The sequence below is a fragment of the Budorcas taxicolor genome, chromosome 17 (assembly GCF_023091745.1).
Source record: "Budorcas taxicolor isolate Tak-1 chromosome 17, Takin1.1, whole genome shotgun sequence".
In the NCBI taxonomy this organism is placed as follows: domain Eukaryota; kingdom Metazoa; phylum Chordata; class Mammalia; order Artiodactyla; family Bovidae; genus Budorcas; species Budorcas taxicolor.
Window position 1 is genome coordinate 57,438,001 of NC_068926.1, and position 26,984 is coordinate 57,464,984.

At 45.3% G+C, this 26,984-nt stretch overlaps 1 protein-coding gene across 1 annotated transcript in view; it reads left to right on the top strand.

Annotated features, from left to right (window-relative positions):
• KSR2 (kinase suppressor of ras 2) overlaps positions 1-26,984 on the top strand; it is a 439,551-nt gene that overhangs the window by 137,922 nt on the left and 274,645 nt on the right. The window lies entirely within an intron of this gene.

Here is a 26,984-nt window from a genome sequence, read left to right on the forward strand (position 1 = left end):
CTTTGTTTGTTGTGATGCTTCCTAAGGCCCACTTGACTTCACATTCCAGAATGTCTGGCTCTAGGTGAGTGATCACACCATCGTGCTTATCTGAGTCATTAAGATCTTTTTTTGTATAGTTCTTCTCTGTATTCTTGCCACCTCTTCTTAATATCTTCTGTTTCTGTTAGGTCCATACCATTTGTCCTTTATTGTGCCCATCTTTACATGAAATGTTGTATCTCTAATTTTCTTGAAGAGATCGCTAGTCTTTCCCATTCTATTGTTTCCCTCTATTTCTTTGGATTGATCACTGATGAAGGCTTTCTTATCTCTCCTTGCTATTCTTTGGAACTCTGCGTTCAAATGAGTATATCTTTCCTTTTCTCCTTTGCCTTTCTTTAACTTCTCTTCTTTTCTCAGCTATTTGTAAAGCCTCCTCAGACAACCATTTTGCCTTTTTGCATTTCTTTTTCTTGGGGATGGTCTTGATCACTGCCTCCTTTGTGGCTCAGCTGGTAAAGAATCCACCTGCAATGCGGGAGACCTGAGTTTGACCCCTGGGTTGGGAAGATCCCCTGGAGAAGGGAAGGACTACCCGCTCCAGGACTCTGGCCTAGAGAATTCCCTGGACTGTACAGTCCATGGGGTTGCAAAGAGTCGGACACAACTGAGTGACTTTTTCGCCATTTTTAACCATTTAAAGTGTACAATTCGGTGGCATTGATGACATTCACAGTGTTGTACAACTGTCACAATCCACTTCCCAGACTTTTTCATCACCCCAAACAGGAACGCTGCACCTGTTAAGCTGTCCCTCCCCATCCATCTTTCTCTCCCACCCCCTGGCTAATCTACTATTCTGCTCTTTCTCTCTGTGACTTTACCTTTTCCAGGTATTTCATATAAGTGGAATCATACATTTGTCTTTTGTTTTGTGTCTGGATTTTTTTTCCACTTGGCATAATATTTTCCAAGTTCATCCAAGTTGTACTTCATTCCTTTTTATGGCTGAATAGCTATCACATTGTGTGGACACTATTTTGTTTATCCATTCAACCATCAATGGGAATTTGTGTTGTTTCCACTTTGGGGCTATTGTGAAGCATGCCACGGTGAACAATGGCATACTGCCCTTTGGAGTATGAAGCGCCTGGTGCTTCAAACACTTACTCGTGTTATACACAATTCAATCTTTTATTTAAATTGAGGTGGAACTTACATAACATCAAATTAACCATTTTAAAGCAAACAATTCAGTGGCGTTTAGTTGCACTCACCTCTATTTCCAGAACATTTTCATCACCCCAGAAAAAACCCTGTCCCCATCAGGCAGTCACTTCCCACTTCTTCCTTCCTGAAGCCCCTGGCAACTACCAGTCAGCTTTCTGTCTCTATGGATTCACCAATTCTGGGTATTTCATATAAATGGAATCGTTGCGTATTTTCCTTTTGCGTCTGGCTTCTTTCACTCAGCATCATGTTTTCGAGGTTCATCCGTGCTGTAGCATGCATCAGTGCTTCATTCCTTTTTTGTGTCTGAATAATATTCAATTGTATGACTAGGGCACATTTTGTTTACCCATCCATCTGGGTTTCTTTAACCTCTTGGCTACTGGGAATAGCTCTGCTGTGAACATTTGTACACAGAGAGTTGTTTGAGCACCTGTTTTCCATTTTTGGAGTACGTACCTAGGAGTGAGATTGCTGAATCATGTGGTGATTCTGTTTAGCTTTCTGAGGACCCATAATCCAGTCTTCCAGCCATGATGATTTGCAAGGATCCCCCTGGGCACGGGAGATCCTTTCTCATCTTCCTTAAGCCATTCTGGGAAGGGAAAGCCAAGAAAGCCCTCCCTTTGTCCATCCTAAAGGAGATCAGTCATGAATATTCACTGGAAGAACTGATGCTGAAGCTGAAACTCCAATACTTTGGCCACCCGATATGAAGAAATGACTCATTGGAAAAGACCCTGATGCTGGGAAAGACTGAAGGCAGGAGGAGAAGGGGATGACAGAGGATGAGATGGTTGGATGGCATCACCGACTTGATGGACATGAGCTTGAGTAAGCTCCAGGAGTTGGTGATGGACTGGTGTGGGTGAGGGTGATGGGAAGCCTGGTGTGCTGCAGTCCATGGGGTCACAAAGAGTCAGACACAACTGAGCAACTGAACTGAACTGAACTGTGAGCCCTTCCTGTGTTCCTGGTTCCGGGATGAGAAACTCTGTTTATCTTCACACCTACTCTGGGAAGTAGACGTGATTAGCTCCACTTTATAGCCGAGGAAACTGAGGCTTGGGAGAATTAAGGACAGTGTGCCTGGAGAATTAAGGGCTGGGATTTGAACCTAGGTCTGTTTGAGTCCAAAGGCCATGCTGTTTGCCCAATTGAACAGTACTGTTTCAGGTATAAAACTTCACTGGGCACTCTCCGGTATGTAACATGGGTCTAGAAATTTACTGGGCAGTTTGCACCCCTTCCACACTTCCTCAAAGGTGATGAAGGGACTTCCCTGGTGCTCCATGCTTCTGCTGCAGAGGGCCCAGGTTCTATCCCTGGTTGGGAAACTGAGATACCACGAGCTGCGTAGGAGGGCCAAAAACAGAAAGAGTGATGAATATGATGATGAGGAGGAGGAGGACAATTCAGTGTTTACTGTATGCCCAGCTGGTGATGAGTGATTTCCTTGCGTCATGTCATTTAGTCCTTAACCACCACCTTACACAGAAGATATTGTCCTCCCTAGTTTACAGAAAAGTAAACTGAGGCTCGCACTTCTCTTGTTCACAAATGCCTGAGAGTAAGAGGCAGAGCTTGGATTCAGTCGCAGGCTTCTGACCCCACCCCCGACTTGTCCTCACCCCACATTCTCCTGCCAGTGAGCTGCCGTAACCTCCTTCCTTCACCTTAGTGACAAATGGTGTTCTCTGGGCACCAGGGACAACTGGGAAGTTTCTGGATGGCTCCCAGAACATCTCCGTGTACTGATAACCCAAACCCTACTGTGCCTCCCAGGTCTTCTAGCCTGTTCCACCTGGCAGGCTGAGCTGTGAAAAGTTGGCATCGTTTTCCAGAGTGAGTGTCATTTGTCACCAGGAGGCACCGGTGATGTCCCTGGAATGGTGACACGATTGACAAGTTGGGCTGCCTCTCTTTTCTAAGAAAGTCTAGAGGTTTTAAAAAACCTTGTGCTCATGGTCCCTGATATATACAGGGAAGAAGCAAAGGGTCCCATAGTCGAGGGTGAATTTCTTCCCCACCGCAGCTTCCCAGGCACTTTCAGTGGCAAAGGATGTATTTCCAGTAGCTAAAGAAAGATGAGTCCACTTCCCTTTGTGTTGCAACTTGGGATGGCATGCCTGGGAGCCATTCCCCTGCTAAAGGAGGGAGGCAAGACACCAACTTAGAATAGCGGATGCTCTCGTGGCAAATGAAGTCCAGAGAGGTCGCTAGAGCTGGAAGTCAGCGCCTCTGCTGTAGCTCCAGGGAAAATGTCACCTGGCTGCGTTCTCTGACACCGTAGTCAGGCTGCCTTGTCCTGTTCCCCATCTGGGCTGGCTGCTGTCCCCAGCCTTAACTCACTATGAGGCTGATAAAGGACTGGAGGACTTTTCCTCCTTGGTTGAAGTTGGTGTGTTTCCCCATTCCATTTAAAGTGACTCCTATGTGTTTGTGTGTGTGTGTGTGTGTGTGCATGCACACACGCTCATGTGAGGATGCGTGTGCCTGATGTAACCCAACATTCATCGTGTCGCCTTCACTTATGAGACGCCGGGTTATTTTTAGGGATGACGCACCCGACATCAAAATAACTGGTTATTTTTGTGATTGGGTGCATCAATCACATTATGACATATTCCAGCTCCAGAGAAACAGCAGCTAAACAGCAGGCAAGACGTGGAAAGGGAGCAGAGTGAGTCAGACACCAGGACAGAGCCAGAGGTCCAGGAGCTGAGGGGCCGGGAGAGGCTGCTAAATTGATTTAAGTGGCCGACGTTCCTAATAATAGCTCCCTAGGTTGAGGGCTTGCTTAGTGCCAGGCACAGCGCCAAGCCCTCTACACGTAGGGTCCTGTTTACTCCGTGCCAGCATCTTCTGTGATGGGGGGCCATTATCCCAATCGTGCAGATGCAAATACTGGGGCCCAGAAGTTAAATGGGCTGCTGAGGTGTTGCACGGAGCATAACCAGCTCCGTCCAGAGCACCATAGTCCCTTGTGTCTTATTGAGAGAATACTGGTCTTTTCCCTCTTACAAGCTCCACGTGTTTATAAAGTAGCAGACAGTAAATGAATAAACGGGCAAATAGAGAATGGCTCAGTGCTGCGAAGAAAATAGCACTTTGATGTTATGGGGAGTGATTAGCAGGAGAGGGGAGGCCTCCCCAAGAAGCTGGTGTGTGTGAGACAAGGGGCCAGCCTTTGAAGGGTCTGGGGAAGAGCTTTCCAAACTGGGAAAAGCAAGTGCAAAGGCCCTGAGGTCAGCTGGTGTGTTTGAAGGAAAGTAGGAAGGCCAGTGTGGCAGGAGGTCTGAAGGTGGGAGAGGAAGAAGGGAGGAGAAGGGGAGGCTTGTAGGCCCTGGGAGGGAATTTGGATTCTAGGAGTAATAGGGAGCCATTGAAGTTGACAGTAGGGAGGTGAGGGCTTTTTGTGATTGTAAGATCAGTTGTCTTTGGAGAATGGTTTGTAGAGGAGCTGGAGAGGAAGTGAGGAGACTGACCAGGAGCCTGCTACAGCTATGTAGCATGAGATGGTGAAGCCTCAGACCAGGCAATGGCCATGTGATGGAGAGAGCAGGGGGTGTGGGATGTGTTTGGAGGCGGTGCAGACAGGTCTTGCTGTGGGGAGAGAGGGAAAGCTGCATCTGAGCATGGGACCCTGCTGTATTTGGAGCTGGGGAGTCATGGGGAGTGATGGAGGTCTGGGGTGATGGCCAAGGGGTTGACCCAGGGCTCTGCTTTGAACAGCACGCCTTCCTCCAGCTAACTTGACCTCTCCTCTGAGATTCAGCTTAGAATCCTCCTCCCAGAAACCCTGTCTGAGCTGCCCTGTGTCAGCTTGTGAACAAGGGGTGCACACTTTCTGACAGTTGTCTGTCTCCATGACTTTGCTCTAACCCCAGCGGGGATGTGCGCCTGGTCTGCCCTGTTCACTGCTGTGTCTTCAGGTACCCGATGCTTAGTAGCCCTTTGAAGAACTGCATGGAATTGCTTACAGGAGGAATCAGGGAGGGGAGGGCCTACTTCCCTCAAGAATCTATTCCCGGGGATTTCCTTGGTGGTCCAGTGGTTAAGACTCCACACTTTCTATTGCAGAGGGTTCAGTTGGGGAGGTTTGGCATGTCGTTCAGTGTAGCCAAAAAAAGAGGAAGAATCTGTTCTCAATATAGGGCTTCCCTGGTGGTTCATTGGTAAAAGTATCCACCTACCAGTGCAGGAGACGCAGGAGACATGGGTTCTCTTGGGTCGGGAAGATCCCCTGGAGTAGGAAATGGCGACTCACTCCAGTATTCTTGCCTGGAAAATCCCATGGTCAGAGGAGCCTGGCAGGCTGTTACAGTCCATGGGGTCACAAAAGAGTCAGGCATGTGTTAGTGACTAAACAACATTCTCTGTATAAAGGTAGAGGGTTGGAGGAGAAGAAATAGGAGGGCGTGCCAGGTGGCAAGAAGACGGCCATGCAGAAGGAAAAGCTCCAAACATAAGCTCAAAGGATGAGGGTTCACACCCCAGCTCTGCCTCCTTCTACCGTGTGACCTTGGCCAAACCCACTTTACCTATCCGAGCTTCAGGTTTACCATCAGTAAAAAGGGAACCATGGTAGTTTCCTGGAAATGTAGCCATAGCGGATAAATGAGAGAGTGTGAGTGAAAGCACCTAGATGAGGTCTAGGGAAAAAAGTAAGTATATGATTAGATTAGAACATGGAGGTCTGAACAGGGCTGGGTGTCCTGTCCAGGCTAATAACACCCCTGAGTGTTCTCTGGTCACACAACTGGCAGGGGAGGGCTTTGTGGACTAGACCTCTCTCACTAAGGATCAGATTCCTCTTTCTCTCCCCTCTCCACTTCCCACCTTTTGAAGTGAGAATAAAAGATCAGAATTATAAAGGCTTGGAGATTAAGTCAGTGAGATGATACGGAGCTCTCTGACTCCAGGTTGGTCTTCATCTTAGATTGTAGACAAACAGTTTTCAGTGTGGTTCCTGCACCAGCAACATCAGCGCTACCTGGGAACTTGTCAGGTATGCAACATATCAGACTCAATTCCAATCCAAGGCATCAGAACCTTGGGGTGGGCCCCACATTCAGTGTGGGGAATTCACAAGCATGTTCAAGTTGAGATCCAAAGCCTAGAGCTTCCAGCCTCTAATACTTCTTTCCCTTAAATGGAGAGAGAATCAGAATGTTCAGATCAAGAAGATCAGAATTATTGTCTAGTCCAGGTTATTCGAAACACATTTTATAGACCATGAGTTTCACCCATGTGTGGTGGAAGTTAAGTCATTTGGATTCTATGATCAAATAAGTCTGAGAAATGCTGAGTTTCTACTCTACAGAACTTGTCAGAGCCTTTAATATGCTAATGTGCTTTGTGAATCTCCAGTGGAGGGCTGTAGCTTGCAGTCTGTTTCAAATTTACTTTCAGGACTCATATTCCATGGCACGTGGTTTGGGTAACACAGATCTAGTTCAGTCTGCCATCACATGGACAAACCCCATCTGTGAATTTCTGGTTATTCAGCATTTTCTCCAAAGCTTCTGATACAGGGACTATCAGTATCATAAGTATCAGACTTTATGAGGTCACCCATTTCTTATTTTAGAGAGGCTGTTGGTAACTACTAGCATTTGATTTGTACTAAGCCAAATTTGCTTTCCTTTAGTTTCCTCTTATTGGTTTTAGCAATGACCCCTGGAACCATCTGGGACAAATCGAATTCCTTTTCTGCCTGATGGTAGCAGAAAGATAGGTGTCCATCCTCAGTCTCTTCCCAAGGCTTCTCTTTTCCATTTCCCATCCCATAAATATCATTCGATTTCTGTAGTTAGGGAAGTACTGGGATGTTGCCTCTTTAAATTGGCTTCTTTCATAGAAGTGATTACAAAGAACAAACATTTATCATTGGGCAGACATGTATTTCAAGAATTGTCTGTAGTAGTTTTTCATCATTCCATCCATCCAAGTAGTCCAGTCTATTAATAAAGATCTGGGGAGATCACAGTCTTTCTCATTCATCTGTTCTGGTGAAGAGCAGTAGTTTTGCTCATCTGAAATCTCCTTCATATGCCTAACTGCATGGTTTGCTTGCCCGTCTGCTTCTAAACCATATTTGCACTTCACTTGTACTAAACAACCAATTGACCAACTGACTGACTTCTCCCGTTTGTCTCTTTATTCATTCATCTGCAAATCCTTTGGGTGTCCATGCTGTGCCAGGCATCTACAAGGTGTGACAGAGCTGAGCAAGACCGATTTGATCCATGCAGTCTGTAGGGAGAAGAGTGGTGACAAAATGAAAAGAACACATAAATATACATTTTAAACGTATACTAAGTGGCTAGGCAGTGGTGGAGAATGACTAGGGGTGCAAACTAACCCAGAGAAGATGGTCAGGGAAGGATGCTTGATGTTTGAGCTGAGAGCTGATGTATGTAATTACAACCTTTTTTTTTTTTTTTTGGTTTCTGATTGTGTCATTATAATCAGCCTTATAGTGTAAGGACTGAGAGGGCAGGGACTAGGTTTTCACACTGTGTTCAGTATAAAGACGTAAGCATTGTGGTGGATGCTGAGGAAGATTTGAATACCTCATGTACAGTTGGAACAAGCCTCTCGCTGTAAAAAAGCAATCCACAAGCTATTACCTTTCTTAAACATCAGAGTATACTAGAGCAAGAATAATGTCATCATTTATTAAGGGTCTTCTCTGGTCTGAGTTTCCACTCTGACTTGACATTATGTTAATAGTTGTTATATGCATTACGCCTGCAAACATTGAAGTAGTCTTGGAGTATCTCCTGGGCATTTGGAATACTGTGAGATTCTGAATCTCCTTTGGAGAGTATCGATTATTGTTTGTTTTGTGTTGATTTTCTTAAGCAATCCATCCGGTTAGGTTCAGGCTGTCAGTTTTGCTTTACTTTCTGTGGGTCCAACACCAGCTGATTTCTCTGAGATTTTGCGATGCTTCTTTGGATTGATCTGAGCAGGTACAGTGTTCCACACACAAAATTAGGAACCCCCTTCTCCTGCTCTTTCCTTCTGGGGAAATCTTCCCTGTTCTCTGTTTCCCAGGGGCCCCTTTCTCCAGTTTTTCTGTCTGGAAGATGGGGTTCTCTCAGAGGGTAGTCTGGTGCCCTGGTGCACTGTTCTGAATGACTGAGCCTGATCTTGGGATGAAGTAGTGAGGAAAGAGAGAGAAAGACCCCCATGGATTCTCCCTCATGTTATGCACATCACACAGACCCCTATTCCCAGTTCCTCTATCTAGAGGGATGGGTTTTCTCTTGGAGTCCTAGGAAAGAGAGAGAAAGACCCCCATGGATTCTCCCTCATGTTATGCACATCACACAGACCCCTATTCCCAGTTCCTCCATCTAGAGGGATGGGTTTTCTCTTGGAGTCCTAGGTGCCTGTGTTGTTTCTGTGTCATAAGAGAGTGGTTTTGTGTCTGGGGTGACCTGGGGGCAAGGCTGCAAGAGGAAAAAGAGAGAGAGAGAAAAAAAGAAGATTCTCCCTACCTTCTTCTGTTCACTGGGCCCCGTGTCTGCATCCTTTGGCTAGAGAGATGGGCTGCTCTGGGAGTTTTCTTCTGTGTGCCCGATTGCATAGTTGCGAGATCCTGCCCACTTTCAAGGCAAAACAGGGAGGCAAAGGAAATTCGTAGCATTAGTCCTTCTTCAAATTTTTACTTTCCTCCCTTCTTCACTGGCTGTTATTTACTTGTTTGAATCCTCAGTTAGCTGTCTTTTTGCATTTTTTTTCCGAGAGTTTGGGGCTGTAATCAGCGCTCCTAAGATAGTCTTTCTCCATCACGGCCAGACCCAGAACCCGCATAGGTATTTTGTAAATGTCAACTCATTAGATCTTCCGAACAATCCTGTGAGGTAGGTGATACCGCCCCCATCTTACAGGTGAGAAATCAAAGGCTCAGAGAGATGAAGTCATGAGATAAACCCTCAGCTGACTGCTGTTCTCACGCTACCTGGTGTCTTGCCTGAAGCATCCTTGTACCATCAGAGCTGCTCACCTGGGCCCCTTACCTTGCGTCCTCCACTGGGATGCCCTTGGGGCCAGCGCCGATATCTTCCTTGCCCCTCATATTTAAAAGGGGGAAATACTGGTGTCTGCCACATAGCAACAGTGCAAGGACTGGATGCGGTCATATGAGTGTTTAGAATAGTACCTGGCGTGCCATACACTCCCAGTGAAGGGTGACTGGGGTCATTGACACTGCTATTGTGTTTTTCCTTGTATATTAGACATTTCTCGGCACAATGACTGGCATACCATGGGATTCAGTAAATATTTATTGATTTCAGTCATTTGTGACACCATTTTATCCTTAACCACAGTGGATACTACTTTGTCGTTTCTCTTTCAGAAATACATTAGCACTCTGGGCCATTATTCCTTTTCCTCTCCTGGCTGCTGATATGGCCCAGAGGATGTGCCCGGGGGGCTGAGTCTCAGGTTCCCATTCTCTGCCCTTTCCCAGTTTTCTTCTTCTTCTTTTTCTTAGATGCACTTCCCCCCCTTCTTCCTTATCATCCTCCACCAGAAAAGGAAGAAAGAGGGACTCTGGTTTCAGGTTTTGCCTTTCTCATTCAATAGCAGTATAGCTTAGGACGAGTAAAACTTAGATCCTCACCCTCCCACCCCACCCCCTGCAACACCCAAAACCTCATCTGTACCTTGTGAATAATTGCTTCTGTGAAATTTAAAAATACAGGCAAAACATCTAGCACGATGTCAGGCACATAGTAGGTCCTTTTAAAATGTTTCTTATTAACGCCTGATAGTGTGATATCCAGAAGCTCCGACTGCAGTGTACAAGGAGTTATTCCAAATGTAGGAGGAGTTATGGTCCAGATACAGTTTGCAAAAAGCCGCCCAAGGCTTCCGACACCTCACAGGTGCTTGCTGCATAGTAAGTGTTCAGTGAGTGTTTGTGAGATGAGTAAGCCCCCTCTCGACTCAGTCTTGGTGCCTTGTCTGTCAGCATGAGACGGCCCTTTGGAGTGAGTAGCCATGAGGTCTGAGTTGCTAATATCTAGACACCCCGAGTTCCAGCTCAGGCTCTGATTTGTTTAAACCAGTTTAAAGTGTTTCATTATTGTTTAGACCTGGAGGGATATTTTTAAATTTTGCATTTTTAAAAAAATCTCTGGACTCGGCAGCATCTCCTTTTGAATATCCTTTGGAAGCATCATCAATGTGGTGCTCGGGCTCCAGTAGCAGCCTGGGTTCCAGACAAGGTTAGTTGCTACGGGCCCAAGATGGTGTGAGGAGATGGGAAGTGCCAGGATGTGGCCTCTGACCTCCAGGAGTTGGTGGTCTAACTGCGGATGTGGACAGGTCCACAGCGCCAGTGAAGTGGGCTCGCTTCCTGAGGGCCGGTCATCAGTGTCCTGAGAGCACAGAGGGCGCCGTCCTCTGGATGAAGCCTCAGCTTCCCACCTTGGCCCGCACCCCACCTCACCTCCCCACCAGGTTACCATCTTCTAAACCCTGGCCCATTGGCCCCGCGAATTTCTTCCAGTGGGCCCCATCCTTAGACATGCGTGTCCTGGTTGGGGCACCTGACCCTCTTTCTTCGCCTAATTAATCACTGCTCAATCACCAGACTCCAGCTCAGGGGCGGCCTCTTCCCAACCCTCTGCTCTCTCAGTTCCAACTAGATAATTAGAACACAAGTCTGTGTCTAATGCCTGCCTCTTCTTTAGATCTGCTCTGGATTGTGTATGTATGAGAGGACGATAAGGCAAGCCATGTATGTATAGATAATTTAAGTGTTTCTAGTTGTCACAGTAAAAAAGAAACAGGTTACATTTATTTTTTATTCTGGCAAAGTATACATAACATCAAGTTGCCCATGGTAAACATTAGAAGTGTATTGTTTCAGAGGTAGTATTTTTACAATGTTGTGTTATCATCTCAGCTATCCCTCCCTAAACTCTTTTTTGTCATCCCAAACTGTTACTCTGTAAACATTAAACAACTCCAGCTCCTGGCAACCACCATTCTACCTTCCTGTCTATGTAAAATTGACTAGGGACCTCATATAAGTGAAAACATAATGATATTTGTCCTGTGAATGGATTATTTAACTTAGCGTGTTTTCAAGGTTCATCCATGTTGTAGCAGATATCAAAATGCCACCTGTTTTTATGGTTGAATAATACTCAGTCGTGTGGATGTTTGTTTTTTCATTCATTGATGGACACATGAGTTGTTTCTACCTCTTGGTTACTGTGAATAATGCCACTGTGAACATCAAGGTACAAGGATCTGAGTCCCACTTTCAATTATTTTGGGTATATACCCAGAGGTGGAATTCCTGAATCATATAGAATGATGTTTAACATTTTAAGGAATGACATTAAATTTTACGATATATTTTATGTAGCCCAGTATTTTAAAAAATTACCCTTTCACTGTGCAGTTCACATAAAAATTATTAATGAGGTTTTTTTTAAGCTTCTTTTACATGCTAAGTCTTTATAACCCTATTTGTAGGGTATAAATTCCGTGTGGATGGAGAGCCACTGGTTTTGTGGATCCAGGTGGCTTGTAATGTATGCTAATTTGCTTCACTTGTGTCCGACTCTTTGCCACCCCATGGACTGTAGCCCACCAGGCTCCTCTGTCCACGGGATTCTTCAGGCGAGAATACTGGAGTGGGTTGCCATGCCCTCCTCCAGGGATCTTCCTGACCCAGGGATTGAACTCGCATCTCCTGCAACTCCTGCACAGCAAGGGGATTCTTTACCGCTGAGCCACTGGGGTGGGTGTCTAACCTGAAAGATGTATGTCTGTAGCTTCCTGGAGAAGGAAAGAGGATTGTAACTAAACAACACTAGCAACAATCGTGACAACGAGGGCAGGACTGTTTTATTTTCATGAATTTTCAAAACAACCCTACAGAGCTAGTGCCTTTCTCATTCCCTTCTGAGATATGCAAATGGAAGTTCAGAGAGGTTAGGCACCTGACTCCAGGTCACACTGCGAGTATTAGCAGGGCTGGGATTCAGTTGGGTGCTGCTATTCTGTGACAAGGAGTTATTGCAAGAGGTGCTAAATCTCGAGGTCCCAGCAAAGCCCTCTGGTGCCCACAGACGTGCCTGCTTTGGTCAAGAGGGGTGGTGGAGGACAATACAGGTTTTCCCACCACCTTTTTTCCTGGAAGCATCCATATTTCTGCCTATGTGGGTAACCTGAACAGATGGACTGCCTGCCACACCCCAGGCTCTAAAGCTTTCACAAGCAGTTTCCCCGCTGAGGAGCGGGTGCTGGTCCCACTGAATCCCCACGGCCAGGGAACCGGCAGGAGGATTAAGAAGACCTGCCATCCCAGTCAGGTGTCTGGAGATAAAAATAGGGTGCCTTGCTGCACCTAAGTTCATCTAAAGCTGCCTTCCGCTTTCTCGAATTTGCCAACACAAGAAGTTATAAAACTAATATACCTCCTGTCACTCAAAGGGAGATACAGTGATGGAGCAACAGAGGGTTCTGGAATCAGAGTCTCAGAGAGCATCCTTCACTAATGTGGCTTGTTCCTTTGTGGGCTTTCTCCTCCTGCATCACTGGGAGAGCTGGTCCTAGCCCACTGGGCACCTCCCCCAACTTCTAACCTCCCCTTCTCCTCCCTCAGAGGCCCATGGGGCAGACCATTCTTCTGCACGAGGCTGGAACAGGGCAGAGACACAGCTGTTACTCAGAGGGTGTAGAACCAGAAGGAGCCAGGCTCAAGATAAGGACATCTTCTTTTTCTTCATTATTTCTTTAAGGACTTTATTTCTTAAGATTTTATCTTTCCAGGGAAGCCCTCAGCATCCCCAGGGACTTTAGTTATGGTAAAGCATTTCCCACCTCACCCCTCGATGAATTCAGGGTGGGTGGTATAAACAAGATGATCAATCATGGCAGTTAGAATGTATGAAGAATCGATTCAGTCTACAAATATATATTGAAGCAATGTATAATATATGCATTGAGACAAAAGTCTTTATTTAAAAAATTTCCTCTAGTTTTATGGAAAATTCTTAAGGAGATGGGAATGCCAGACCACCTGACCTGCCTCCTGAGAAACCTGTATGCAGGTCAAGAGGCAACAGTTAGAACCAGACATGGAACAACAGACTAGTTCCAAATTGGGAAAGGAGTACATCAAGGCTGTATATTGTCACCCTGCTTATTTAACTTATATGCAGAGTACATCATGTGAAATGCTGGGCTGGATGAATCACAGGCTGGAATCAAAATTTCAGGGAGAAATATCAACAACCTCAGCTATGCAGATAATCAAAAAAATGAAGATCATGGCATCTGGTACCACCACTGTAAAGCAGATAGAAGGGGAAATAGTGGAAGCAGTAACCTATTTTGTTTTCTTGGGCTCCAAAGTCACTGCAGATGGTGACAGTAGTCATGAAATTAAAAGGCACTTGCTCCTTGAAAGGAAAGCTATGACAAACCTAGACAGCAGGTTAAAAAACAAAGATGTCACTTTGCAGACAAAGGTCTGTATAGTCAAAGTTAGGGTTTTCCCAGTAGTCATGTATGGATGTGAGAGTTGGACCCTAAAGAAGGCTGAGCACTGAAGAATTGATGCTTTTGAACTGTGGTGTTGGAGAAGACTCTTGAGAGTCCCTTGGACAGCAAGGAGACCAAACCAGTCCATCCTAAAGGAAATCAACCCTGAATATTCATTGGAAGGACTGATGCTGAAGCTGAAGCTCCAGTACTTTGGCCACCTGATGCAAAGAATCACTTGTTAGAAAAGACCTGATTCTGAGAAAGATTGAAGGCATGAGGAGAAGGGAGCAACAGAGGATGAAATGGTTGGGTTGCATCACCGACTCAATGGACAGGTTTGAGCAAACTCTAGGAGACAGTGAAAGACAGGAAAGCCGGGTGTGCTGCAGTCCATGGGGTCAAAAAGGGTCAGACACAACTTAGTGACTGAACAGCAACAACCTCCAGGTCTATCAAGATATAACAACAATTGATAAATAACACGGTATAAGTTTTAGATGTACCATATGATGATCTGATATACATGGGGTTTGGGGGAAAAATATCTGTCTTTGTTTGTTGCCAAGCACTATGCTAGGTGCTGGGTGACGCAGTAACGGGAAAGTTAGCCCAGGGCTCCATGTTCTTAGAGCTCGTATTTCAGTGAAGAAGACAGATGATAAACAAACAGTCTTTAAAAAATTTTTTAAATTTTTTTATTTATAGCTGCTCTGGGTCTTTGTTGCTCTGCGCGGGCTTTCTATAGTTTTGGGGCTCAGGCTTCTCATTGCAGTGGCTTCTCTTGTTGTGGAGCACAGGCTCTAGGGTGTTCAGGCTCAGGAGTTGCGGCACACGGGCTCAGCTGCCCCACGGCGTGTGGATTCTTCCCAGACCAGGAGTCAAACCCATGTCCTCTGCATTGGCAGGTGGATTCTTAATCGCTGGACCACCAGGGAAGTCCAGTATAGTCAGTCTTAATTCTTTGTGGGTTCTGTATTTATCTCCTTGAATTTGCCAACTCCCCCAAATTTATTTGAAATCCTAACATCAATACTTGCATTTGTGGAGTGGGGAGAAATGTGAGTGACCTGACGTGCACGTCCTCAGCTGAGATTGCTATTTCAGCTCTCATACTGTCCAAAAGGCTTTAAATTTTTTTTTCATGATTTTTTTGGGGGTGATTTCTCTGTCTAAAATGCCCCCTGAGCATAGTGAAGCAGGTGCTGTCCCGTAGTCCTGAGCAAGGAGGCTGCCACATGCCTTACGGAGAAAACATATGTTATGTAAGATTCCTTTATTCAGGCAGGAGTAACGGTGCTGTTGGCCATGAATTGAACCTTAATGAGTCAGCAATATAGATATTCAGTGACTTATCAAATTCTGTTTCTAAACAGAAATATTCATAAAACAAGATTATGTATGGATCAATAGATGAAAATGTGACCCAAGGCTCATAGGAACATAACCTTGTATTTCTTCTAGGAGCCGTATCTGTGCTTGCAGTGACTTTATAGATTATAATGATGGTGAATAATGAGAACAGATGATATAAAAGAATAGTTCCACCAAGTGGTGAGGAGTGTGAGGAAAATGAAGCAGGAGGAGGAGGGGAGAGAGGAGGAGGGGTAGGGTGGAAGTGAGGATGGGTGCTTGGCGCTGTGGGAAGCTTGGAACCCAGGAGTCCTGGTGTCCGGTGTGCTGTGCCATCCACTCTGCCTTTGTGTTAGGCTGCTCAGGGCTGCTGTGTGATGCTGATGGTCACCGGGGTTCAGAACCATGGTTCCAAGGAGACTGCAGTGTATGGTGTGAGAACCGTCAGTACCTCCAGGCTTCACTGCTATCAGACAGCCTAACCACAGCTCCTCTGGGAGCTGTTTTGTTGTAGTATTCTCCATGCAGATTTTCACCGTGTTACTCACCAGGAAGGGCTTTTTTTTTTTTTTTTTTCACTTTAAAATGCCCAACAGATGGTGGCAGTTGCTCTCTTTATTCTGGAGACTGGATGCATCCCAGCCACAATTTTAACTTTGCTTAACAATTAAAACACTCAATATTGTAAAAGAATGTATAGCAGAGGGAAGAACATGGCGTTTGGAGTTGGAAATACCTGGAACTTTCTAGATGGGTGGAACCTAGCTGCTCTGTGGGGCTCAGTTTCTCCATCTGAACAATTGGGCTGGTAATACATGTCACCTGCATGTCTGCGTGGATTAGTTCAGATGCACTATGTATGGCTGCCAAGAGAATGCAGTCTGTGGTTAGACTTAGCAGGGTTTGGAACTTAGCCTCAAGCAAGTGTTTTAATTCTCCAAAGCCTTAATTTCCTCACCAACCCCACAGGATTGCCGTGAGAATGAAATGATGTTTCAGGATGAGAGATGGTGAGGTGTACAAGAAGCTATGGCCATGATTAAAAGTGCTTTGTTGGGAATACTCTGAGGATCCAGTGGTTAGGACTCCATGCTTTCTCTGCAGAGGGCACAAGTTTGATTCCTGTGTTGGGGAACTAAGATCCTGCAAGCTGTGGGGGTAGGGGGGCAAAAATATATAAATAAATAAATTTAAAAAGAAGTACTATTAAAAATGCTTTGTTAAACATTCATTAGGATGGCAATAATGATATAATAATAATTTTAAAATAAGTAAATAATGAAACAAGAAAAAGTAAAAGGAATTGGCTAAGATTGGAAGAAATTAGACCCTCGGACATTGCTGGTGGGAATATAAAATGGTGCAGGCACAGTGTATAACAGTTTGGTGGTTTCTCAGAAGGTTAAACATAGAATTACCAGGTGACCCACAATTCTACTCCTAGGTGTATACCCCTAAAGAACTGAAAACAGTTGTTCAAATAAATACTTGTATAATATGTAAATTTTCACAGCAATGCTACTTGAGACCACCAAAAGATGGAAACAGCCCTCATATCCATCAGCTCATGAACAGATGAACAAAACGTGATCTACCTACAGAATGGAATATTTCATAGAAAAGGAATGAGATTCTGATGTAGACTGCAACATGAGCGAAACTTGAAAACATGATGTAAAGTGGGAGAAGCCAGTCACAAAAGAGCACATATTGTTTGATTCCATTTATGTGAAACAGCCAGAAGAGGTAAATCCAGAAAAACAGAAAATGGATTAGTGGTTACCAGAGGCTGGGAGAATGGGGTGAGGTGAGGAGTGGCTCTTTAACAGGTATGGGATAGTTTTTTGGGGGATTGATGGAAGGTTTTTGAAACTGATAGAAACAACATTGTAAAATTTCATTGAATTCTGCACTTTAAAAGTGGTTGATGTGAATTTTACTTCAATAAATTTTTTTTAAAAGGAGCTTTGTTAGAACAGAAAAGCCACCCTAAGGTTTGTGACCAAAAGTTAATCTATCTAGATCTCCGTGAATAATAAAATGACAAAAATCTCATAGAGCAAGACCTAGGAAGCATGACTGGGTCGGAGCCCAAGCCCCCTGCCATAACCCATCTCCCAGACGACCTGCACAGACTGGGGTCAGTGCATTTTTTTGGTCCTCCTTGGGATGTCCTGGGGGCAGAGACAGTGTCCAGCGGGACCCACAGTCTGACCAGATGCCAAGCTCATTAATGTGATCTTAGATTAAGATTCTTGCCAATGTTGAATTGCTTTGGCAGCAGTGTGTTTTTCATTTGTCCTTATTTACTTCTCTTTGCAAGCACTCCAAACCAGAAACTTGAAAATCCGTCCTGGATTTCTGGTTTCACTCTTTCAGGCACAGTGGCTGTAATGAGTACAGTATTTGACTTTGGAAGGGTCACATGGCATTTGCCTCTAGTGCTGATCCAAAAAGACTGTGTCAAACAGTTCAGCCTTTCAAGGGCTTGCTGGCTGGCTGTCTTACTTTCTGAGGGCATTGCGAGGTTCCTGGAAAGACCTAGATGAAAAGGGGTACAGACCTGCATTGCAAACCCCACTGTACCGCTTATTAGCTGTGTGACCTTGGGTAGTTCAGTCTCTTTCAGATGGTCCTCCGTTTCCTCTGCTGTAACATGGAAACAATGGTAGAGTTTTTTCCAAAGGGTCTTGTGGGGATGATGTGATGTGGTACGTGCAAAATGCTTGGAATGCTCTCTCACACATAGTAAGTGCTCAGTATATAGTAGATCTTATTAGTGTTAATTGTAAATGTTGTTACTTTTTTTTTTTTTTTTTGGTTTACCAATGGCTCCAGGGAAATGTTTTCAACCAGCATCTAAGAGTTCTGTTTCTTGTCACAAAGTTATAGGGATTAAAGTACAAACTCTTTGTTTTTGTTCCACCAAGGGCTTCAGTCTCTTCTCTTCAACCAGCATCTAAAAGTTCTGTTTCTTGCTGAAAAGTTATGAGGATTAAATTGACAAGCATTTTGAAATAGTCACAAAAGTTACAGGCAGGGGTGATTCTGAAATAGTAGCATATATGCATTCTGATGCTGTCTCTGAAACTCAGACAAGGACTAAGTCACACATTTGCCTGTTTATAAAATTTTAATGGAAAAGGACCAAAAAGGTAGACCCTTGCCTAGACTTTCTGAAATCACTTTCTCTCCTGAGAATGGCTTTTATTTCTTGTAGACGCTTATGGGAGAATGTCAAAAGAAAAATCCCTGCACCTTGAAATGTCTTTAATCAATCCTCAGACCTTTCATTTCTTAAAACCTATTCCCTTCTCCCCGCCCTTTCAAGACCTGAAATAAAATGATTTTCCAGAAACGGATGACAAGATAGCAAGGGCAACGATTAATAACCCCAGGGCACCTTGGTGCCACACCTTCCCTATTTAAAATGAAAAATTACACTCTTCCCTCAGACTTTATTAAAAAGAGGATCAAAAGAGAGAGGGGAAGGGTTGATGTCAGTACAGCCCATCAGTGAAACACTTCTGAAGCATCGGCAGAGAGAAGTCGACAGTTGAACAGCTGGCAATTTGGATAATGAAATGAGGCTTTTTGCTTCTCCATCCCCAAACATTACATTTTAAATGTAAGAGTGAAGGAGAAGAGAATTTGATGGAGAAGGAAATTTGGAAAGAGTGAAGCTTTTTTTCCCTCTTTTTTATCTTTCAGAACTTTGAAACTTTAGGACAGGGATCCTTGGGGCCAACTTAGTACTTCCTTGAATCTCATGGAGGCATGTGTGTGTGTGTGTTTGGAAGAACTGTAGGCTGTGCTGGGCGGGGCGGGAGGGGGCAGGCACTGGATCTCAGCTCAACTTCAGTTGCTACATGATCAAGGTAAAGATTGAAGGTGAAGTTTACTACCAGCTATGGGAACTTTAGCCCTGTCCCTCATCTAGAACTTATTTATAAAACAGCTCAATAACACCTACCTCATAGGGCAGATAAGACAAGCACTGAATCCCCTAACTGGGGATTAGTTGAGATAAACATTGATATAGACACTCAGGGAATTAGAAGAATCAAGAATGATTGCCTCTCTAACTGGGATGGAGAAGGATTGGGCAGGGGACTGCTGTTAGCAGCAAAAATGTTTTCATACCTTTTTGCTTTCAACCATGTGATATATTTCTTTGATTAAAATACAAAATCTTTTTTTTTTTTGGTGCACTGCAACAGCTTACAGGATCTTAGTTCTCCAACCAGGGCTTGAACCCAGGCCACCACAGTGAAAGCCACCGAGTCCTAACCACCTCCAAAGGCTGACTTTTGTTTTGTTACTCCCTAGTCCAGATTCAGTAAACACTGTTGACTCCCTGTTGAAGGCTCTGTTACTCTCCCAGATCTACTGTAACAAAACCACCACAAACTAGGCAGCTTAACACAGCAGAAGTGTACCCTTTCACAGTTCCAGGGCACTCAAAGTCGAGGACCAAGATGTTGGTGGGGCCATGCCCCCTCCAAAGACTGTGGGGGAGAGTCAGTCCCACCCCTCTCTCCCAGCTTCTGGTGGCATCTAAGTTCCAGTTCCAGTGGCTGCATCACAGCAGTGTTCGCCTCTGTGTTCACATGGCTTCCTCCTTTGTGTGTCCTTTCCCCTTCCAGTGACACCAGTCACGGGGGTTAGGATGTGCCATAATCCAGTGTTCCCTCTTCTTGACTTGATCATATCTGCAGAGACCCTGTCTGCAAATAAGGTCACATTCACTGGGCCTGGGGGTTAGAGTTTCAACATAGCTTTGGAGGGGATACAGTTTAACTGCAATAAGGACTCAGAGGCTTTTGTGTCTTGGGTTTGCTTTCAGTACGGGATGGCAGCAGGCAAGATCAGGGGTATAGGCACTGAAGGCCAGACATCTGTTTTTATTATTATTATTATTATTATTATTATTACTTGGCTGCACTGCGTGGCATGTGGAACTTCCCGACCAGGGATTGAGCCCATGTTCCCTGCAGTGGAAGTGCGGAGTCTTAACCGCTGGACTGCCAGGGAAGTCCTAAAGGCCAGACACATTATATATATGCATATCAATCTCATTTAGTCCTCACCAGAATCATGTAAAAATAGGTGGTTTCACTCCCATTTTCATTAACATTTATGCAGCATTGGCTGTGTGCCAAAGATCATACTGAATGTCCTACCTGTATGGTCTTATTTAATCCTCAAAATAGTCTAATGTTATCTCCATTTTGCAGACTAATAAACCGAGGCACAGGAAAGGTAGGTACAAGTTAATCTCTACGCATCATATTGCAAAGTCCAGGGTGTTCTGTGCATATAAAAAGTCCCATTTCCTTACTTGATATTTACTTGGAACCAGTTCTTGTTCTTTCAGCTCAGAAAGCAAGTCTTCAATGTGCGGAGGCATCTCTTCTCTTTCTCGGGGAGTCAGTCACTGGGTGCTGTGCTTATTATGTAATTCAGGGCGATGGATGTCTGCTCTGAAGATTCAGGGATCAGATGGGAAAGGAGGCACAAGGTGAAATGTCATGTCTTTCTTAAAAAGAAAAATTATAAAATGAGCCTGACACTCCTCGATAGACTTAGAAGGTTTTAGAATCCCCCGACCAATTCTTTCAGGCTCGACAAATAACTTCTTAAGCAGTGCTGCCAAGATTTCCAGGGAGCCAGAGGAGGAGGTGGAATTCTGCTGCCTCCCGGGCATCGCCACCCAGGTGTCCTGCAGGAAGCTCGGACTCGGCCAGTCTGACCCTGAACTTACACCACATCCTTCATGTGCTCCTTGAGCTTCACTGCTCCATGCGCACGTCACTCCGTGTGCCCCACTCCCTTCTGCATTTTCCACTGCTGCGCTGACCCGAGATGAGGGGTGGAATCAGGACGTCAGCCTTGGCTTAGTGTCATGCTCAGGGGCACAGACTCCAAGCCCAGCTGTCCTTCTCTCCAACTGTATTGTCTTGAGTGAGTCATTTCAACACTCTGTGCCTCAGTTTCCCTGTCTACAAACTAGAGTGATTTCTGGCTACTTTGTAGGATTGTTGTGTGGCTGTTAATTTGATACAAGTAAATCACTTGGAACAACAGTGTGAGGAAAATGGTAAGTTCTCAGTCAGGACAGCTATTTGTTTCTCCTCCTCTTATACCAGTCACCCCACCCGTCTCCATCTCTGCTGTCACCAGCCATTCCTGGTCCCCATCATCTCCCATCCAGGTGCCTCAGCAGCCTCAGGATGGGCTCCTGCGCTTGCCCTTGACTTGTCTGATCCTTTCTCCGTATGTGGCCAGATAGTGCCTTTCCACAACACTCACCTGGTCATGTCCCCTGTGCACAGCAGGTCCCACTGAGCGAGAATGGATGCTCACACAGCCCTGTACCAGGGCCTCTGGCCAGTTTTAATCACAGAGGGACAGGAGGAGTAGCCAGTGTGCGCTCTGGGCCAGCACACTGGGCCCAGCAGGACTCCATGGCACATGGACCCACTCCCTTAGCCTGTGTGGTTTTTAAGCCATGGGATGAGAGAAGCTCCAGCCCCTCCCCTGGTATGAACAAGGGGTGGGATATAGCAGTGATATGAGGGCAAAGACACTGGCCTCCAGCCCTAACCCATTTCTCAGCATTTGCCCACTGGGAGAGCCCGTCCTTCCCTTGGCATGAGCAGGAGTTTGGGTCCAAGGCTTGTGGCTATAACAGTATGGCCAGGCAGGAACTTGGCTTCTGTATCATGATCACTTATGGTTGGGGGAGTGCCAGCCCCTCCTTGGGCATGACCGTGAGGCTGGGGTCGAGCTTTCAGCTGCGTGGTGTGTTGGAGCAGAGCTTCCCCCTTGTCATTACTGGGTTTGATGGCCTTGAGCCTTCGGCTGCCTCAGGTTTCCAGGAGCTCCATAGGAGCCCCATGCAGGGGATCAGCTTAGGAGAATAAATCCCTGGATAGTCCCACTTTGCCCTTCTTTGCAGCCTCAGCTCAGATTTCTTCCTCCCTCGGAACATCTCCAGCCACACCAGACTGCCCGAAGTTCTCCAGAGTCGCCCTGTTCTGCCATCATCTGGCTCTTGACCCTGCTGTTTCCTCTTCCTGCATCCTTCCTCCCACACTCTCCACCCCACTCCTTCCCAGGACCTTCTCCCTCATCCTCAAGGTCTGGGCATAGGTGCCCTCTCCTCCAGGATGCCTTTCCACCTCCTTCCCCAGAGGGTTGGCTTCCTCCCCTCTTCTCTCACCTGTGCTTTCTCCAACAGGGGCTTCCCTATTTCGTATTGTGAGTACTTTAATTGAGGTGAAACTCACAGAACATTAACAATTAACCATTTAAAAGAGAATGGGGACGTCCCTGGAGGTCCAGTAGTTAAGACTCTGCACTTTCAATCCAGGGGGCCATGGGTTCAATCCCTGGTCAGGGAAGTAAGATCCCATATACCACATCAGTTCAGTTCAGTCACTCAGTTGTGTCCGACTCTTTGTGACCCCACGAATCACGGAACACCAGGCCTCCCTGTCTATCACCAGCTCCTGGAGTCTACCCAAATTCATGTGCATTGAGTTGGTGATGCCATCCAGACATCTCATCCTCTGTCGTCCCCTTCTCCTCCTGCCCCCAATCCCTCCCAGCATCAGAGTCTTTTCCAATGAGTCAACTCTTTGCATGAGGTGGCCAAAGTATTGGAGTTTCAGCCTCAGCATCAGTCTTTCCAATGAACACCCAGGACTAGTCTCCTTTAGGATGGGCTGGTTGGATCTCCTTGCAGTCCAAGGGACTCTCAAGAGTCTTCTCCAACACCACAGTTCAAAAGCATCAATTCTTCGGCACTCAGCTTTCTTCACAGTCCAACTCTCACATCCATACATGACCAATGGAAAAACCATAGCTTTGACTAGATGGACCTTTGTTGGCAAAATAATGTGTCTGCTTTTTAATATGCTATCTAGGTTGGTCATAACTTTCCTTCCAAGGAGTAAGCATCTTTTAATTTCATGGCTGCAATCACCATCTGCAGTGATTTTGGAGCCCCCCAAAATAAAGTCTGACACTGTTTCCACTGTTTCCCCATCTATTTCCCAGGAAGTGATGGGACCAGATGCCATGATCTTCGTTTTCTGAATGTTGAACTTTAAGCCAACTTTTTCACTCTCCTCTTTCACTTGCATCAAGAGGCCTTTTAGTTCCTCTTCACTTTCTGCCATAAGGGTGGTGTCATCTGCATATCTGAGGTTATTGATATTTCTCCTGGCAATCTTGATTCCAGCTTGTGCTTCATCCAGCCCAGCATTTCTCACGATGTACTCTGCATAGAAGTTAAATAAGCAGGGTGACAATATACAGCCTTGACATACTCCTTTTCCTATTTGGAACCAGTCTCTTGTTCCATGTCCAGTTCTAACTGTTGCTTCCTGACCTGCATATAGGTTTCTCAAGAGGCAGGTCAGGTGGTCTGGTATTCCCATCTCTTTCAGAATTTTCCACAGTCTATTGTGATCCACACAGTCAGAGGCTTTGGCATAGTCAAGAAAGCAGAAAGAGATGTTTCTCTGGGACTCTCTTGCTTTTCCGATGATCCACACGGGGTGGCCTAAAAGAGAAGTGAGCGATTCCGCAGCATTAAGTGCATTCGCAATGGTGAGTAGCCATCATCACCTCTGCCAAGTTCCACAACGCTTTTATCACCCCAAAAGGAAACTCTGTACCCATTAAGCAGTTGCTCCCCTTTCCTTCCTCCCCCCACAGCCCAGCCCTTGGCAACCACTTGTCTGATTTCTGTCTTTATGGGTTTGCCTATTCTGGAAATTTGATATAAATGGAATCATGGGCCATTCTGATCCCACTTGGCATCATGTTTTGGAGGTTCATCCAAATCATAGCATGTAACAGTACTTAATTCTTTTTATGGTGAAATCGTATTCCATTGTATGGACACACCACATTTACCTTACCCATTTGGCAGTTGATGAGCGTTTGAGTTGTTTTCACCGTTTGGCTGTTGCAACGAGCATTGATATACAAACACTTGAGTGCTGCATTCCATTCCTTTGGATGTATACCTGGGAGTGTAGTGGTGCTTGTTTCATCCTTGATCTTCCCAGTGGACTCTGAGCTCCGTGAAGACAGAGGAAGACAAACACCCGACCCCAGGGGCCGGCCCAGCAAATGCCTGGGGAGCAGATGGGATGAGTCTCCAGCATCCAGAGTCGCTGTCTCACTCATCCTCACCCACCTGCCCATTTGTCCGCATCATCCCATGGTCCAGGCTCTACTGACAGCTCGACTCTTCTTATCTCATTATTTCACTCCTTGATTCACTCCGATAATTTGTTCAGATGCCTGCTCATTCTTTCCTGACTGAGGTATCCCCAGCACACTCTTGGTACCCAAGTCCAGCTTTCTCTTCCTCCATGCATTTATTATCACTGACATGTTATAGACAACATATATATTATATATGACATCTTATAGATAATATACTGTCACTTTTTTTGTTCATCCCATTCTCTCTTTCTTTACCAAGAACGTGCACTCTGAAGACAGGGACTTTCAGCTCTTTTGATCATTGCTCTATCCCTGTGCCTAGAACAGCGCCTGGTATATGAGAAGAGTTCAAATATTTGTGAAATATACTTGGATGAATGAATGAGTGTGTTTAATCCTCACTGCACCCTCCAAGGGAGCCATGAGCATTCTAGTTTCACAAACCCTGAAACAGAGGCTCAGAGAGGTCAGGTAACAGGCCCAAGGTCACAGAGCTGATCAGCTGGATCTTTCCGAGTCACGGTCCCATCTTCTTTTCACTTCACTCAGGGGACCATGAGGTCTAGTGATAATGCCCAAAGTGCTTCCTGTGGCCTTGGAGTGCAGTATATGATTAAGCTAACTTAAAAAATAGATTTGCTTTCCTAAACATGCTTTAATTAGGCCCATTTGGCAATATGTTTGTATTTCCTGAGCAAATACATCAGTCAGGAGTTTACCGCATGATGGAGAAGCTGATCTGGGCTTGAGTCTCTGTCTGTCCCCAGCTCTCAGAGCTATTCGGCCTTTCTGAACCTCATACTTCCTAGAGGTACACAGAGTGGTGACGTCACCCAGTGTGTGGACAGCTCTCAGCACAGGTGCATACACTGTAAATGGGAGGTAGCAACATGTCACCATGGTGTGGGGAATGACAATACAAGCAGCTAACATTTATGGAGTGCCTGCTGTGTGCCAGGTGCTGGGCTCAGAACGTTGTGTGTGTTATTGCATCTGAGCCTTACACCATTCCCATGGGGCATATCTATTATTATCCTGTCTTACTACTGATAAAGTCAAGACTCAGAGAAGCCTGATGAGTGCCAGGGTCACACAGCCAGGAAGCAGGTAAGCCAGAATTAAGGCCAAATCACCTGACTAACAGAGCTGACTCTCTTGTCACGGGGCTGATGTATATGTGCAAATATTTTGAGAATCAACACCATAATGATGGTGATATTGGCAGAATGTTCTGGCAAAGTCTCGGAGGAGGGAACAGGGTGACTCTTGCCAGAAAGAGCCCTGGCTCCAGCTCCTGCTCCCATTTAGCTCATTACGATGGTCCAGGGTCTTCGGTGAATGCAGGTCCCATTCTTTCCCAGATGCCTGGTCCCCTCCTTGTTGGAGTGGCTGAGATCCTGGGTTTGAACCCCGGCTGCCAGTCCCCACCTCTGCTGTAACCTTGCAAACATCATCTCTGCCCATACATTTCCTTATCTACAAAGTGGAAATCAAAATGGCCCTTTGCACACAAATTTATGAAAATTAAGTAAGATGTGGAACAGTCTCAATATAACAAATGAAGAAAACAGATGACAAACCATTAAATAAGATCTTATGGCATTTCTTAAAAAAAAAATGCACAGCAAACCATCTGGCAGGCTCCACAGCCGAGCGTTAATAGGGATGACGGCTAAGCTGTAGAACAGCATTGCCTTTCTCCTTATCTGAATTTTCTAATTTTCCTATAATGAATATGTAATAACAAAATGAGTTGTTTTAATTAAAAGGGGGGGCAGTGAGACAGTGTTCGTGAAAGCACTTTATAAACTGTCAAAGGCCCTATGAATTAGCTCTCGTTATGGCCCTTATCATAATTATTACTGTTACTGCTAGTCAGCCAGGAGTTGGGATTTATTTCTGCCCCAAATCTCCTTCCTTGGGCTGTGGTGGGAGGGCCCACTTGACTGCCTTCTGCCAAGTCCCACCACGTGGTCCTCCATTGACACCTGCTGACTTCTCTGCACCTCTCCTGCCACCACTCAACTGGAAGGCAGTATCACCTCTTGCCTGGAGCGCTGTGATACCCTCTAACTGGGTTCTCCTTGTCCGTGCAGCATCCCCAGTATCTTTGAGAAATGAACTTTCTTTTATTTTTTTGGATTATTTAAAATTTTATTTATAATCATTTTATCATCAATCTATCCATCATCATCTATCAATCCATATATCATCTATTATCTCTATCATCTATCCATCATCTGTCTCTATCTATCTACACCTAAATATCTATCTTGCAGTTTTATTGAGAAATGTTTGACATACAGCATTGTCTATGTTTAATGTGTCCCACATAATAATTTGACCTACATACATCATGAAATGATGACCACAATAGATTTAGTGAATATCTATCATCTTCTATAGATAGATACAGAAGAAAAGAAACAAAGTATTGTCTTTCCTTGTGATGAGAACTCTTAGGATTTATTCTCTCAGTAACATTCGTATGTAACAAATGAGAGTGTTAACTGTATCAGTCATGTGGTAATGACATCCCTAGTACTTCCTTATCTTGTAACTGGAAGTCTGTACCTGTTGACCGCCTTCATTCAGTTCCCCTCCTCCCCAACCCCTGCCTCTGGGAATGACAAACCTGATCTCTTTTT